Below are 17,399 nucleotides of genomic sequence, written 5' to 3' on the forward strand. Positions count from 1 at the left end.
ATCGCTAGGAGGCCTTTTCTTTTAAAGAAATTAAGTTGGAGACCAATAGAGGAAGACGACTGAATTGATCTCTGGCCTCTGCACACATGCATGCACAAATGCTTGCTCCCCTCCCCAAGCACATGCACACACACACACACACACACACACACACACACACACACACACACATCATTTCTAATATGTTTGTACAAAAAAAAAGACTGAGTGATAATGAAAACAAGATGCATGATGTGTGACCAGGATGTCGAATGTGATGAACTTTTAGCAATGAGACACGAGTGTCCAGTTCTTATCTACTCTACATTTGCCTTAAGTTACGACGATGCGAAAGGCTTTAGTGGGTAGATGATCTTTGCGTTAGTCGTAAGTTGTAATACTCCAAGGAAGCTGATGTCAAAACAGTGCTCCTCCGAGTGAGGGAGCCCCAAATGTTCTTACCCACCCTGTGCAGCTTCTGATGAACGGATGGGTTCCTCATAGTTGAAAAGCCTCATCCCTGGCCTCATCTTGGTCTCAGACTGCCTTTGAACGTGCTGTTCTTAATGCCCTCTCTCCCTATCTTATCTGCTTAGCGAGCACCTTCTTACCCATTAAGACATGACAGCAACCCTGCAGAGCCCTCCGGACACCCCCTCTGAGCAAGCGGGTGGTCCCTGAGCGCTAACCCAAACATTTAACCCTGTGTCCTTGGACCTCATTGATGGCCTGTCAACTGGGCACCTTGAGGGTCAGTGTTTCGCACAGTTTGCTTTACAAATCCATGCTTCTGTGATGAGCAGTCATGTGATGCTCTAGGAATAAAGGTTGGTATCGAGCAGCCTGGGCGTTATAGGACCTTAAGCCAATTAACAGCTACAGTCAAACGCAGTGCTCCCAGCTGCCCACTGTTGCTGGTATCTTTGGCTTGTTCATCCCTCCCCTGGAGATACGCCATCCACTGTCTCACACTCAGGCTCCTCTACTCCTCAGGCCTTTCCCAGTCAATGTGGGAGGTGAAGGAGGGCTTTGTTTGAATGAGGCATCTCCACTCCTGTGTGGCCTGGCAGCTTTCCCTCCTTAAGTCACAAAAGAAGGATGGACAGCTCTGTAAAGGTTAAACCTTTACCTCTTCCCTGAGTATCTTATGTCTCCTCTTTACCTCATACTCTCCCTGTCTTCCTTGAGACTGCACGGAGGTGTGCTGAGCTGAGGGACGATGCTTTTCTGGTTCTTCTTGCCATCAGGGCATCTGGACACCACCCTCCTTCTCCCTGTCCGATGGAGGATCTGACACTCAAGTTAGAGTCTGGTTTAAAACTTGTAATCTGGGCTTGGGAGACAGCTCAGTGGGTAAGGTTAGGTCCCACATGGTGGAAGGAGAGAACTGACTCCTGCGAGTCATCTTCTGACCTCTACATGCTCACTGTTGCATGTGTGCACTCACACATGCTCACGCACGCTCACACACACACACACACACACACAGAAACACAAGCACTCGTGTGTATGAATAAATCAACAGGTTTTTTTTTAATTGAAAAAAAAATACCATGCTACTATGTGCCCATAATAAAAGCAGAACTCTTAAGCCTAGAAATCATCCTGGCACCCTGAGACCGCCCTACTAAGGAACACCCCAGCCTATGACGCACGCATCGTAGTGTCTCTGTGGGTTCCTCTCCGCACAGCTTAGGATGTGTAGATATGGCAGAATGCAGTGTCTGTGTGAGAACAATGTATATTATTCGAGCCTTGGCTGCAGAACCTACCTGGAAATGGGCTTCACAGCTTCGCATAATTGCCTTCTCTTTGTGTTTGCATAGATGGCATTACATGGCTGGAAGATGAAGGCAATTATAATTTATTATGCTGTAATTGTTACCTAAATGTTTTTGAATAAGCAAAAATCACATCTGTTTAGGAATAAGTTGCACAGCAAGAGAATTCCCTGTGAAATGAGTTCACGTTCTCATATTCTGTAACTGTACACATAAAACAACGTATTTATTTCCCCACCGAGTCCATTACATTCCCAAGTCAAACTGCATCTTCTCTTCCCTTCCCATATTAAACCCTTTGATTTAATGGAGGTTTTAACTACTGGTTCTTTGGGGAATTTTCAGTAGGTTTCGTGCAGATTAGGTTATTGGAAAGTATAGTTATTTGCTTGTAAAGTGGCAGTTCTGTGTCAAAATTGATTTTCTCTGGAGCCACAACAGTAAAAAAGATAAGTCTCTGCTTTGCATCCAAAACACCCTGATGCTCCCACCATGATCTTTTTTCCCTCTTGCTCAGCACCATTCAGTCACAAGCTGGGCTAGACAGACAGCTATGAACACATGTAACTAGAAGGAGTTTGGTATTCAGTGGTCATGGTAGATGAGGTCCGGTGCATTCTGGTTGTTACTGGTCAGTGACAGTCAAGGTTGATAAATTCCATTTATTCCTCTTCTGGATTAAGTTATGAATTACACATAATCTTAAGTCTGTAGGAATGTAACATGTAGAATAATTGTCTGTCTGTCTATCTATCCACCCATCCATATACCTAATCTATCTATCATCTATCTGTCATCTATTTATCTGCTTTCTTCTTCCTCTTCTCTTTCTGTCTCTCCCTCCCTTCATCCCTATCTCTCTTTCTCTCCTTTCCCTCCTCTCTCTATCTGAGCTTATTTATCAACACTTTCCTGTAGCTCAGGCTAGCCTGTAACTACTACTGCAGCCAAGGATGACCCTGAGCTTCTGATCCTCTGACCTCTACCTCTAAAGTGCTGGCATTCAACAATATAGCCAATGTTTTTTTTTTTGCTTGATCTTAATATTTTATTTTTTTACTATGGATGTGTTTCTGTGTGTTTATGTGTTTACCAGAGCAATGCATGCAAAGGCTAGAAGAGGGCTTAGGATCGCCCTGAACTTGAGTTACAAGCCACTCTATGTGACTTTCGAAATCTGAACCGAGGTCTTCTAGAATAGCAGCAGGGCTCTTAACCATTGAGCGGTTTTTGTTTTTGTTTTTTTTTTTCCCAGTCCACACCATTCACTTGTTTATGCCACCCTGGAACTCTAACCCAGGCTGGGATTTTTGTATGTTAAGTGAGTGTGTTACTAATGAAGCTACTGAGCTATTTCAGGGCTCAAACTCCTGAGTGACTCAAGTGTCGATCTCACATGGTGCCTTAAAACAAAGGCTCTACTGTTAAACGCTATCCTTGTGGCTTATCCAAGATGAGTATCATGGCCTGCGGAGATGGCTCAGTGGGTAAAGTGCCTGCTAAGCCAACATGAGGACTCGATTTTGGATTCCCTCAGAATCCATGTAAAAGCCAAGCATAGCAAGTCTCTTCTAAAAGCAGCCTCCTCTTGGCACGGTTGGCGTAGGTAAACAATTCCGAACAGAGTTGGTTGGGAGTGTTGGGCACAGCTCTGCTCAGCTGTCCTCAAGGTCCTGTGCACATCCTGGAGCATGCCTGTACAAGCGCACAGCACTTTGTGAAACTCATACAAGACTGGTTTTTCCAGTCTGAAGTGGAGGATACTGAGACAAAAAAAGACAGGGTGTGGCTTCCTCACCTAGAACTCCCTGTTCACAAACAAAAGTCCAGTGGCTCTGTGCCTACTGAGAGCAGCCATCACAGCGTGTATTGCTGGGCAGCCCTGGCTGGTCAAAAGAGGTGGACTTTTATTCCTGTAGGTTATATATTGCTGCAAGACCCCAAAAGACACAGCCCTGAGGGAGATCAGTGAATGTATGCGTTAACTTGGGGGTCTTGATGCACCCCAACCCATATGAGCCATGTATGCCTCAGACATGAAGGACCTATTAGATTATATCCTGGTTTCTTTTCAACCTCTCTACTCTACAGTGATACCTGGACTCACCTCCTCCTTAACCCAAATTAACACATGCTCTTAGCAGTCTCCAATCTAAGGCAAGTCCCTGAGATGATCAAGTGACTGGGAAGACAGGAGAGAAGAAAATTAAAATAAACGATAGGATGACCTCCTCACACCACTTGTGGTTTCTCAATTAACCGGAAGGCACCCAGCTCCACGTTGCTGTAATAGGTTTCACCTTCCTATTTAGTGCCAAGCCACATGGGTGCCTCGCACAGACACACACACCTCTAATCAGATTGGCAGCAGATAGAATTAAACCATTAAGGCAATTAAGCAGATCTTAGATAACATTTGATCAGTTCAATGAAAATGCAAATGCATTCTTCTCTTAGAGAAGTAAGTTGACAAAAGGTCATTCCTCATCCTGTAATCTTCCTTAACTCTTTCCCTAATCGAGATCCCAGGGTTTGAGTCTCAGGGCTACATAGATGGTACTTTTATTTTCCCCTGTGTGCACTGGCACACACATGCCTATGTGGTTAGGTGTACCTGTGTGTGAGGTTGCATGCATGGGTGTCTGAGCTCAGTAGGTGAACGGATATGAACAAGGACAACATATTGCCAGTTCAGCGGTATGAAGGGACAGTGTGTGTGGCCCAGCCTTGAGATGCTTCTGGAGTGAGCCACTGTCTCCTAAAGACAGTTCATTTTTACCTTTGTGACTTTTCTGACCTGCTTCCATCTTTTCTCTGTGCTCCCAGTAGGCTGTGAATTGGACTTGACCCACGAGGCTGCTTTCATTTAGAAATGGCCTCTTTACCACAGTCTTAAAGTATGAAAGGACCCTGCCCTACATATGTGGAGGGTGGTGTCCACCAGTACACGACTCTTCTAATCTTATTTTGTCGGCATGACAGCATCTAGCTTCTCTGCCCTCTACTTTACCAAGCCCAGTGTCTTTCCTGTGCTGGAAGTTTGTGAGCCTTTAGTTAATGGCCTTTGAGCCCCCTATATCCCTCTCATGATAGGGGACCAAGGGATCTGTGCTGTGCTCCCCTCCATTGTCTACAGAAGGGCAGGGACTGTCGTCCCCAATTGGTACTGACTGCTAGTCCCGATGTAGTGCTGTTGTGTAGAAAGGAGCTTAGGTTGATCTGGCACTGGGAGTGGTGCTTGGATGAACACAGCACTCGAGCGCTTGCATGTGCGCGCGCGTGCGCGCACACACACACACACACACACACACACACACACACACACACACACGGGGTGCAAGGGGGATGGAGGGAAAGAGAAGGGGCAGAGAAGGAGGAGGAGGAGAAAGAGGAGGGAGAGGGGGATGGAGGGAGGATGGGTGGGAGGCTCTCCTGCTTCAGTTCTCAAGAACATCATGTAGTCTTTTCCTTGAGCCACTCTGCCTCCGTTTGGTTCTCTAACCCAGAAACTCCGAGGGCAAGCAGAGACTCCGCCTGTTCCAGCTCCCTTGTGGGTGTCAGTAGTTTTCGACAGAAGACACCCCAGAGAACGCCGTCTAATTCAGAGATTTATAAAGGTCACCTTCTGCCGCCCCCCCCACCCCCCCCCGTACTTCGCTGAGAATTGAGCCTTTTAATCTGCAGAGCACATGTTCCCTCCTTGCACAGGAGCTGCCTCACTCCTTCCACACAAGAACTACAGAGACATTTTCCCCCTCTTCTTTTATGTACTGCCCTTTATTTTTCCTCTGGTGTAAGCTAGGAAGGGAACATACTCACATGCTTCTTTATGGCCTAACTACATTCTTCACTGGCCCCTCTTTCACATCTCCTGTAGGAAAACAGTTTTGGGGCCGCCAGGCTAAGCTAGCTGGCTGTCACCCTTCAGAGGTCTTGGGACATGCCGTTTTCGGTCAACCTCCAGTCCTGGACCCTTCATCACCACTACATGCAGTAGCTCCTACCGCTTTAACCAACACGTGGGAGAGCCTGCAGATCCCAATGTCAGCAAAATCAGGGGCTCCCCCCCCCTTTTTTTTTTTTTTACTTAGCACCACCCCCAGACGAATATCGTGAAACCTAGGCAGGACAGTCAGGGTGGCAGGAGCTTGAAGCAGCTGGGTCACATGGCAAGCACAGTCAGGATGCAGAGAGAGGTGAATGCTGATCCTCTGCTTATGTATAATATATGACCTCAGACATAGGGAGTGGAACCACCTGCAGTGGACAGATCTTCCCATCTCAGTTAACACAATGCACCAGAGATATATCTCTAGATTCTTTTAGTCTGACAGTCAACACTAACCTTCACTCATACTATAACCATTCCAGTCTTTGATGTACCTCACATAAACGTCAATCTAGCTCATTGGCTATATTTCTTTATGCTGATTTTTTAATCCGTCTGCAGGATGCTGCTGTGTTACTTACTCCATAATTTATTTAACCCACTTTCAGATATTTGGATTTTTTTTCCCCTCGCTTCTTCATTATAAATAAATGTTGTCTCTCAGTGGTTATTTCTTTGGCATACATTTCTCACAGTTATCACTCAATAAAGAGGAAACAAGGCCATTTTAGAATGTGCTGTAGATTGTGATGTTTCGCTTCAGACAGTGTCCTGGCTTCTGTGGCCACAAGTGATATACGAAGGTGCTCACTGAAAAAAGCCACACACACCTCTTTGGTTTCCCCGTTGTGAAACAAAAAAATCACTCCAACACATAAAAATCCGTTCCTGTGCATGATTTATAGTGATTTAGGTTCACATCTTCGAGTTAATAAAAATATTGAATCTGGACTCTCTCCAATTTCTCTCTTAGTAGGAAGGCTCGAGTTCAGTAAGTAATTCCGTTAGAGTTTTATTGAGTAGAGATTTGGATTTCTAAAATTATGACAAGGAACAGACAAACAGTTAATTAACTAATAAATTAATATAGCTGTTAGAACTTGAAGTCCTACATGGATTTATCTAAGCCATTAAGTGAAAATATCGAAGACCTGGCTACTTTTGTCTCCATAGAGCTGACTGTTGCCAAGGATGAGAGGCTGTAAGAAGAGTAAATTGTCAAGAAGCAAGTGTCTGGTTTTCCATTGTTTCCAGCTGCCATTGATTATGGGCATATAAAAGCTCTAAAAATTTGATATACGGGGCTTGGAGAGATTGCTAAGCTGTTCATGGCATCTACTGCTCTTGCAGAGGACCTGAGTTTGGTTCCCAGCACTCATGTCACGTGGTTCACAACCACCTGTACCTCCATCTCCCAGAGACCCAATGCCCGTTTGTAGGCTCTCCAGGCACCTGGACGCCCATACGTGCAGATGCCCACCCGAAGGACAGACATAGACACATAATCTAAAGATAAATATTTTAGAAATTAGATGGACGCCTAGGGATCGTAGGGTCCATGAAGCTCGGAGTCCCATTCGCAGCGTTACATAGCCAAGGTATGCTTGCGCACGCCTTTAATTCCAGCACTCACGTAGGAGAATCTGTAGGTTAAGGTCTGCAGGTATCAGCCACATAGTGAAGACAAGTCCATCGTGGGCTGTACAAGAACCTCAAAAACAACAAATAAATAAAGTCTAACAGCGTATGGCTAGGGCTGGTGGGGTGGCCTACCTCAAGCCTGTACCCTGTTCTCGAAGCACAAGCACACAGCACATATCTGCATGCTTTTCTAGCGCTCCACTCAGCAGGCAAAGCTCTGCTTACTTTAAATGCTTGGCAAGTGGTATATGGTGAACACGGTAGAAAAATCATTATTCTATTGTGTAGTAAAACCCATGAGTTACACCTAAAACGTTACTACTGTTTTTATGTGGTGTTTAAAAATAGGGAACATGAAGGTTTACAGTTACGGTAAATTTATTAAGTAGGTGCAATCTGGAGGAAAAGAAGCCATTTTTTTTTTCTTTCAACTCAGACCTGTTTCATGAAGAGCACATCGACTGTTCAGTGGTTGAGAAACATGGCTCAGCTTGGCAGCCGGTTGCCTCTGGGACTGTTCCACACATACCACAGAGGGGTAAAGAGATAGGAGGATTAGAGGCCTAGGGCTAATCAACTTCCCAAAATTCCTGTCTTTGTGTGGGTGCATGTGTATTTGGTGCGTGTAGGGGAGGGCCCACACATACGTATGTGTTTATAAGGCAGAGGACAACCTCAGCAGGCCTTCCTCGGGTGACACCCATCTTGGTTTTTGAGCCAGGGTCTCTCACTGACTAAAGTTCCCCGATTGATTTAGACCCCCTCTTCCTGTGGCTACCTTTCCAGAAGTGAGGTAACAAGTTCGTTTTACCATACACCGCTTTCTTGCCCTGTGTTCATGCGTGCTCATGTTTGTGCGTGCCAGTGTGTGTGTGTGTGTGTGTGTGTGTGTGTGTGTGTGTAAAATATAAGTCTAGGAATCCAATTCATGTCCTCATGCTCTCAAGGCAAGCGCTTAACCAAATGGGTCACCTCGACAGCTCAGTTCACATAATTCTATTTAAGAATTCTAGAATCTCCAAAACTAAGTCAGCATTGTTCCTTAGTTTTTGACCAGAGTGATGGTTTGTTTCTATTGTGGGGAAGGTAATGGGTTAATTGTATCCGGTCATGGCTGCTTCTTAGCTAGGTGAATAGTCATTTGAAATAGGACGATTCTGGGACTGTAGATCAGTTGAAAGACAGCTTCTTAGCACTTGCAGGGCACTGGCCTCAAGTTTCAGTGCCATACAGTTAAGGCACTGTGGCATGTGCCTGTGTTTCCAGCACTAGTGTTAACGGGAAGCCCACCCAGGATGACCACTTAGACACTGCTTATAGTTGAAAGTTTTTATTCCAGTTGGCTGGAACTACACTCAGGTGTTTGGGACCCAAGTATATAGCGAAATGTTTAGGGTAAAAGCTTTTTAAAGGCACATTCTGGTACCACAGGGCAAGTAACGCAAGCAAGCAGTTTAACAGAAGATAAGATAAGATAGCTAGGCCATCTTGTCCCTGGGTTTTTAGAATAGAGTTGGGTAATTTTCTATGGGGTTCTCCATCAAGGAGGTCAAATATTAGTTATAAAATTTCCCTCAGCAAGAATGCCAGATGGAGGGACCTCTGCACTGCCTTGCCTTGTCACGTTGGGGAGCTAGAGGCAGGAAGCTCAGTAAGTAGTTCAAGGTCATCCTCAGATACACAGTGAGTTTGAGTCAGCCTGGATTATATGAGACTGTGTCTCACAAACACATAATAAAATAAAGCAACACACACACACACACACACAAGGAAGAAGGGAAATGCAAACAAACCATCTCATTTGGATGGCCGAGAGCTTTTTGCCTGTGGCCTAGAAATGGTCTGGGGTATTGCTTAGGGCAGTGCTTCTCAGCGTCCCTAACACTACGACCCTTTAATATAGCTTCTCATGTTTTGGTGCCCCACCCACCCACCCATAAAGCCATTTCCTTGCTACTTTATAACTGTAATTTTGCTACTGTTATGAATTGTAATGTAAACATCTGACATTCGGCCTCCAAAGGGGGTCATGCCTCACAGGCTGGAGACCTCTGGCTTAGAGACTCTGAGGTTCAGGTGAGTGTACGTGTGGTAGGCGCACATAGAAGGAGACGGTCAACGGGGAATAGATTCTTGGCTGAACCCTCTGTACTTGCTTACTAAAATCAAATGGGCCCAGTCCAGACTGAAGAATGCAGGTGTGCCCACTGGCCAGACCACTTCTGCCATCCTACCCTCAGCTCTCGTTTGCTCAGAAAACATTACAGGAGCATCCTGGTGAAATCCAGCTCCTGTACTGCCCAGGCTCTCTCTCCAGATGTACAGCCTCCCAACCTCCACAGGCTCATGTCACCACACCACACCCCGCTTCCCTATCTCTACCATTCGAAGGTGATTTTTATCTGTTTCTCTTTGAATTCTTGTTATGCCAAGATGACATTAAGATTGTAAACACAACTAAAATCAGATCCCTTTTAAAACAAAACGACAGTTGCTTTTTAGGTTTTGTTTGGAAGTAAAGCTCACTAAGCCTAGATTATGTTTTACGAAGCCCCCAAAGCGGTTCCTGCAGACCTGCCTTTTTAGGCTGCTTTGTGGGCTGCTTGTCTGCTTCCTATAATCCACGAACTTTTCTAAGGCTTGAGCTGGCGGTTTAGTAGAGACCAGTCTCGTTGATGCGTGAAGGATGCGCGAGATGAAGCATGGAAGATGCAGAGGGCTCTCCCCGCCTCGTCCTGGTACTCCACTCTTCGTTGTCATGGTTGATGCAGCTTTGCTGCAACCTAAGCCTCCACTCTGTGCCCACATTCCTGTTTCCCAAAGATTTATGTTTATTTATGAGGAGTACTTTTACAATAACGTTTTTTTTTAAGTAATTGCCAATTCCATTCCATGCAAACAATGTGCTTTGATCACACGCACTCCTTAACCATTCCCAGAGCCACCTTTACCTCTGCTCACCTCCCCCACCTTTGTCTTTTTGTCTCCCATGAAGGCCATGTTGAGCTGACGGTGTATTCATGTGTCATGAACTATCGGATAGAGTATAGTCAACCTATGAGAAGCCACACTTTTAAAGAGTACCGACTTCTCCTCCATCCTCCACTCATCACCATCTGTCCAAGGCTCCTCGGGGTGGGGCCTTAGGGCCTCCTTACCCTCCATGTTAGAATGCTGGTTGGTTTGCTCTTGTTCAGACAGTGTGAGTTCATGGGCGCATGTATCCTGTCAGGCACAGCGGACACACGTTCCAATTTTCCCTAACCCTCACTTCGAACAGTTTCCCCAACACCTTTCCAAAGAGTGTTTGTGAACTTTCCTGGACTTTGGGGTATTTTTCGGGTGGCCAATCCTGTCATGACTCAGATGGTTTGGAACCGTGTGCCGAGTTCTAGAGCCTGCTCGCTCAAGGGGACCAGAATAAGACCGTGACATCTTCGTTAGGCCACCTCTCTTCTCTGGGAGCAATTGCCAGCAATGTTAGCATTCCTTGCTAGCTTTAGAGGAAGGATGGATTCGGTTCACCTCCATTTGGAGAACTGCTCATCATTACAGGAAGACGTGATGCTAGCGAGATCGCTCAGTGAGTAAAAGGTTCCAGCTGCCGAAAGGACTTGTGTTAGATCCTTGGACCCCACATGGTAGAATGAATCAATTTCTCGTCCTCCTATCTCCACAAGTGTGACTGTTCCAAGGGCTTCCGTGTTCTATTTTCACACATCTGTATCACTGTACTTGGCTCATATTTATCCAACTACCTTCTCTTTGATCCCTTCCCACTGGTTTTCATACTCTCCCAATAGCCCTCTTGTTTTTCTTTTGCTCATTCTGTCTTTCTTCCCCATCCCTCCTTTCCTCCCTCCTTCCTCACTTCCTCCCTTTCTCATTAATATATATATTTTCAGATCTTGACTCAGAATTTGAGGGGGAATGTAGCTCTTACACACATTGGACCCTGGGTTTGATGCCCAGAATACCTTGCAGTCTTAATAATTCCAGCATTTGGAAAGTAGAGGCAGGAGGATTGCCAGTTCAAAGTCATATTCAGCTACATTATGAGCTGGAGGCCAGCCTGGGACTTTGTCTGCAGAAAAATAGTTTGTTTGTTTCTTTGTTTGTTTGTTTTTGATACTTTCTGTGATTGGTCATCAGCACTGATGTCTGTACTTTCAAGGTGTCTCAGTTGTTTTTGTCATTGTTGTTGTTTGTTTTGTTGTGTGGTTGTTTTTTTAAAAAACTGAAATGTCAAACTTAAGTCAGTCAGGATCAGTTTGAAACCCTTTACACATTTCCTTTCTACACTGTACCCTGCTTCTCCCAAAATAAGAAGCAAAGATACAGGGTATGGAGTCTGTCTTCTCCTCTTTGTCCATAAAAGTAAAAAAAGAAAAGAAAAAAGCATCTGCTTCCATCTTAATAATAGAATCTGTGTGTATTTAATAGAGGCAGTGATTTGGCCCCAAGCTGAGTTTAGATTTGAAAAGATGGGAATATGAAAGCATGACAGCCAGCCCACAAACCAATTAAGTATCTCTGAGCTGTCAGAACACGGGGTGGAGTTCTGTCTCTGTTCTCCACCGGCAGCCCTCACAGCGAGAAGAAAACCAGATCACACAAACACATCCTCAGGGAAGATGGGTCTGAACTTAGGCGACAAGACAAAAGGTGGGTTTTCAGCTGGGCCAGAATGGGAAGTATCGCAGAGCAGGGCGAAGACCAGAACCTTCTCTCAGCACTGCTGATAACATGTGAGATGTTTCCAAGGGTCCTGCAAGGTAGCCCCAAGCCACAGGGGCTTGTGCAGTGCAGTGCGTGTGGCTATGGTCTGAGTTTTTATTCAATTCTCAGTTCCTGAACTGGTTACGTCTGCCTTGCACAGTGTAGGTCTAGGAATCAGTGTCTATTGTGTGGCACATTTTCCCATATGTCAAGATATAGTCCCAAACATCCCAACTGCTAAGAAAGGGGCCTGGGAAGATAGCTCAGTAAATAAAGCACGTGCCAGGCAAGTCTGAGGACCCAAGTTCAAATCCCCAGCACCCATATAAAAACTGGGAATGGCAGCATGCATCTGCCATTTCACCCATGTGGTGAAATAGGCTAGAAATAGGCACATAGTTCATGGGCAAACCGGCCTGGTGTACATGTCGTTATAAGCTGGGATTTGCATTTAAGAAGCGTGAAATTTTTGCCTTTTGGGGTCTGGACTATGAGGCTTAATGTAATGCAGTGGAATTTTACTCAAATAAGGGCTGTTTCGTGTGCAATCATTCCGCTTGTCTGTTTCTGGTCTGAAGTCAGTGATTAAAGGACTTTGGGGACTTCAAGTTGCCTCCTTCAGGCTGATTGTTGAGGGGGGGGGGAGGCGGAGAAAGAAATCTTGCACTGGTTAATTTTCGTTGTTAATTTGACACAATCAAAGTCTCCTAGGGAAAAAAAAGGGAGTGTCTGTTGCGTGCAGGGTTGCCCAGATCATATTAGATCTTGCACACGTCTGTGAAAGATTGTCCTGAATGAGCATCAGTGTGAGCAGGTCCAGCCCACTGTGAGCAGCACCATCCCAAGGCAGGTGAGCATGCAAGAAAAGCTGTCTGCGTGAATCCCTGCCCTGACTCCCCTTCAAGACGGCTTGTGACCTAGCATGGTAACCAAATTAAACCTTCCCTCCCCATCAGTTGCTTTTGGCCGGTGTTTTTTCATAACAGAGAAGTAACTAGAACAAATGTCTCTGGGTCCAGAAGGAGAGTCCTACCACGGTTGACAGTAAACCTGATCCTAACAACGCTGAGCTTCACGTCACCGGAAGGGTCCGCTTGAGAAACAGGCTGGAGTTGGCACACTTTAATGTATGCCCAGAAAACTCTTAATAATGTGCATGAGTTGATGAGCTCGCCGTAGTTAACCCGTGGCAGATGCTGTCACTGCTGGGACAGCTAGTTAGCACTGGTGACTTCAGTCAGCCCCAGGGCCTCCCTGTTCCTCCTATCACCGATTCGTGGAGAGGAGTTGTGTGGGAGTAATGTCACAGCAGTGGCCTTAAATAGCGAAAAATTTCTCCGAGCCTCATAAGCCAGGGAGATCGCGGCCCAGAATCCATCAGGCCTGCTTATCCACCCGGAGACCCTGGGATGGCAGGGCTGTGGATGTGGAGCTCGGCCACCCTGCAGTGGGGCCACTGCTGTCAGAATGGACTCCCACAGACTTCATTAGCTGCATTTTAGCACTGGAGCCCGCACCCCTCGAGTGGTAGGAGCCGTGGTTCAGATAATGATGGCCCTCCGGTTGTTCTGGGCAGACCCCGTTTTCTTTGTAATCAGGAGGTTGCTTCCTGGTCCTGCTTCTCGTTAAAATGGTCGGTGCAGAGCTTTCTCCTTACGTAGCCCTTCAGCTCTCAAGGACATGATGAACTTTCCTTTCCTTCCTTTTTTTAGGCCTTCTGTGAGTGTGTGTGTGTGTGTGTGTGTATGTTTGTGTACACATACATTTTGTTTATTTTGTGTGTGCACACATAGGATGGAAGCCAATACTAGGTCTTTTTCTCAATTGCATCTCAAATCCTACCCTTAATTCACTTCAAAAACTATTTTCATTTCTAATTATGTGTATGTGTGTGTGTGCGTGTGTGCGTGTGAGTGCAGGTGTCAGCGGAGGTCTGAGAACAGAGATGTCAGACTCCTCTGGGTAGAGTTGGAGTCATTTGTGAGTCATCCAACATAGGAGCTGGGAGTCGAACTTGGGTCCTCTACAAGAGCAGACACCCCTAGTGACCCTTACATCTCTGCTTCATGGTGCTCGCATTACGAGCGAAGGCCCCAAGTCCAGTTTCTTGTGTGGGTACTGGGGATCCAAACAGGTCCTTGTGCTTTTCATGGCTGAGCGCTTTATTGACTGAGCCATCTTCCCAGCACCCCGCCCACACATTTTGAATGGACACGCATACGTTTTCATTTCTGTACACTATTTTACCAACAACAACAAAAGAAACAGCCAATAAGGAGCAGCAGCCTAACCCTGCCTTACAGGCTACTCTCTGGTCCCCTGAAAATGTCTCTGGGGAGGTAGGTGGGATGTGGTGAGAAAGGATGGCTTTGCTGTGATGGAGCCAGTGCAGGTCCTCTGGAAATACTACTGTAGGTACTTCTCTGCTGATGATGATAAAGTTCAACCTAACAAAAGCACCTTGGGGAAGGGCGGGGCTCCTGCAGTTTACGTGCTGGTTTACAGTCGGTGCGCAGACTCCACCTTGGAGGGGAAGGAGCTTGAAGTAGCAGATCACGTTCCCAACCAGTGTCAAGAAGCAGAGACCAAATGAATTCAACGATTTCTTCGTTGAATAGAGTCCCGAATCCTCACCTGGGGAATGGTGCCGCCGCCCACAGTAGGCATGCTTCATACCTCAAGTAACTGGATTTGGGGCGCTTTCTAAAGGCATGAAGTTGAAAGGGGTTCCTTGTCAAACCTAATGCAGGACTGAAATGAGGGCAACAAAGCACATGTTTTCTTTTCTTTTCTTTTCTTTTCTTTTCTTTTATGTTTTCTCCACATAGTGGCTCTCTCTCCCTTTCCTCTGTACTTAACCTTCCACACCCAAGCAGGAAACCAGTGTCACTTCTGCATCTGGCAAGAGGACCCATGTGACAAGACCCGTAGAATGAGACTCAGTATGCCATTCAGGGGCAGGTCTCCAAGTAATGTCGCTGGGATACCCTCCCTCTGACCCGTTTCAAGCTGAAAGCTCAAGTTGGAAATAGTTGCTGCTTGGGCAAGTCTTTCATCCTTTAAAAACAACAGCAACAATAGTAACAACTTTTCAACCTTTATCTGTTTTGTTAATACAGATACACACACACACACACACACACACACACACACACACACACACACCTACAAAAACAGTGTATATTTCTTTCGCATGTTTCTTGTCACTACATGGCAACATCTTAACCTTTAGATGCAGATTTTTGAATCTTAATGAATTCACCATGAACTGTGGGAAGGTGTTTGGCAAGAGTACGATGCAGGAGACACAATAACTGACAAGTTGAGTGCTTAGCAGGGTGACCCACACAGCGTTTCAACACTGGTTTTATTTCTGTTCTGTTGCCGTGAGCAAATACTCAGAACAAAAGCAACTTTAGAAAAGGAAAAGAATTTACTCTACTTATAACGCCAGGGTCGTGGTCTGTCATTACAGGAGGACCAGTGAGGAAATTGAATGTAGGGCCCTGCTTGCTGTTTATCACCAACCAAGGAACTCACTTTACAGCCAGGAAATACAGCGGGAACCATGGGAACACTGCTCGCTGGCTCACTTGCCAGCTTAGGATTAGTGATCTTTCTTACACAGTCCAAAACTACCTGCCTAGGGAATGGTGCCACCCTCAGTGGGCTGTGCCCTCCTGTATCAATTACTAGTGAAGACAAACAGTTAAGACAGCCCCTGACAGACCTGCCCATCTGGTCTAGACAGTTCGTCGACTGAGTCTCTCCTCTCGGATGACTCTAGGCTGTGCCAAGTTGACAGTTAAAGCTAACAAAGGCAGATGTCTTGTATATATTGACTCAAGGAATCTGAAGGCTCCAATATTGTTCATTTTCCTGAGAATTTGGAGAAACAGAGGCAGAGGAGTGAGCTCTGAGGATCAAACCCAGTGTCTTGGGATGTGTAAACTAGAGAACAGGACGTAGGGAAAGATGGTGCTTTAGTGAAGTTTATTGATCATAGTGATGGAGGAGCCCAAGGACCTGCAATAGTAATAAGTTAAAAAAACAGCAAGAGTAAGGCTAGGGAGGTGACTCAGAGGTTAAGTAAGGGTAACTCTTCCATAAGACCTGAATTCAGTTTCCAATACCCACATAGGGGTAGCTCACAACTGCCTGCAGTTCCAGCGCCAAAAAATAATCTACTGCCCTCTTCTCTCCTGCGCATACATTGCACTCACCATGCACATAGTTAAAAACAGCAACATGCAGCACGGAGAAAATGGCCCCATTTGTTGACTGAATTATGATTGAGGAAGGGTCTTTACAGTGCCCCACATCTCTCTTACGTGTATAAGGTATTGGAGTCCTAAGTTGCCCTGTACCACTCCGGGCCCTGACTGCATGAATTAAACAACAAAGATTCTGGTGATGGGAGGGATTCTTGCCTTTGGGGAGGTAGAAGAAGACCTATGAATGTCAGAAGGATGCAGACAGCCCTACCAGGAAGTGTTCAGAGGCAAGACAAAGCCCCCGCTCTCACTAAAGCATTGTCCTGCGGCTTTAGGCACCGAGGATTACCTTTGCTTCATGTGTAGATGTGCTGTGCCCATCCATGGAGGCTATGCTGGTGCTACTGGGACCAGAGTAGGTGTTTTATACACCGTGTCTTCTCAAGCAAGATGGAAAGGGCTCATAAAAGCTGTTTCCAAGGAGTAAACAGATATCTTAATAATTTATAAAAACAAGTGTCCACTTAGGGTTTCATTTGAGTTTTACAAAAACATTTCTGCTTGAGTCTTGCCATGTCAGCAAAAGATTCTGAAATAAATAAAACCTGGAAGGATATAACAAAATTGAAAAAACAAAACAAATCAGAAAACACACACACACAAACCGGTCTCTAAATGATGCATCAAGTTGCTGGTGAAAGGGGTGTCAAGGCCTAAGTGATTCCCTTCCTGCTGGCTCGTGAATGAAAAGAAAGGTTTAATGCTCATCTTTTGAATGAACAAAGGGATTTGTAAGTTAGGGTAGGCTGGGAAATGTATCCACAGAAGATAATGGTCAGCCAATCTGTTGTTGTTATTGTTTTTAAGACTTATTTATTATGTATACAGTGCTCTGTCTGCATGTGTGCCTGCACACCAGAAGAGGGCACCAGATCTCATTATAGATGGCTGTGAGCCACCGTGTGGTTGCTGGGAATTGAACTCAGGACCTTTGGAAGAGCAGCCAGTGCTCTTAACCTCTGAGCCATCTCTCCAGCCCCAGCTCTTCTGAGTTAACTAAAGAGAGATAGCTGAGAAAGCCACATACAAGCATCACCAGCACCCGACCCCCTCTCTTTCTTTAGGAGTTTCCCAACCCCATGAAATTGGTGAGTGTTAAAAATAAATAAATAAATA

At 45.6% G+C, this 17,399-nt stretch overlaps 1 protein-coding gene across 7 annotated transcripts in view; it reads left to right on the forward strand.

Annotated features, from left to right (window-relative positions):
• The window catches only part of AUTS2 (activator of transcription and developmental regulator AUTS2), a 1,106,846-nt gene that overhangs the window by 624,243 nt on the left and 465,204 nt on the right, over window positions 1–17,399 (forward strand). The gene's annotated exons all lie outside the window — the stretch shown is intronic.

This window comes from Acomys minous, assembly GCF_964271855.1.
Source record: "Acomys minous genome assembly, chromosome: 16".
Classification (NCBI taxonomy): domain Eukaryota; kingdom Metazoa; phylum Chordata; class Mammalia; order Rodentia; family Muridae; genus Acomys; species Acomys minous.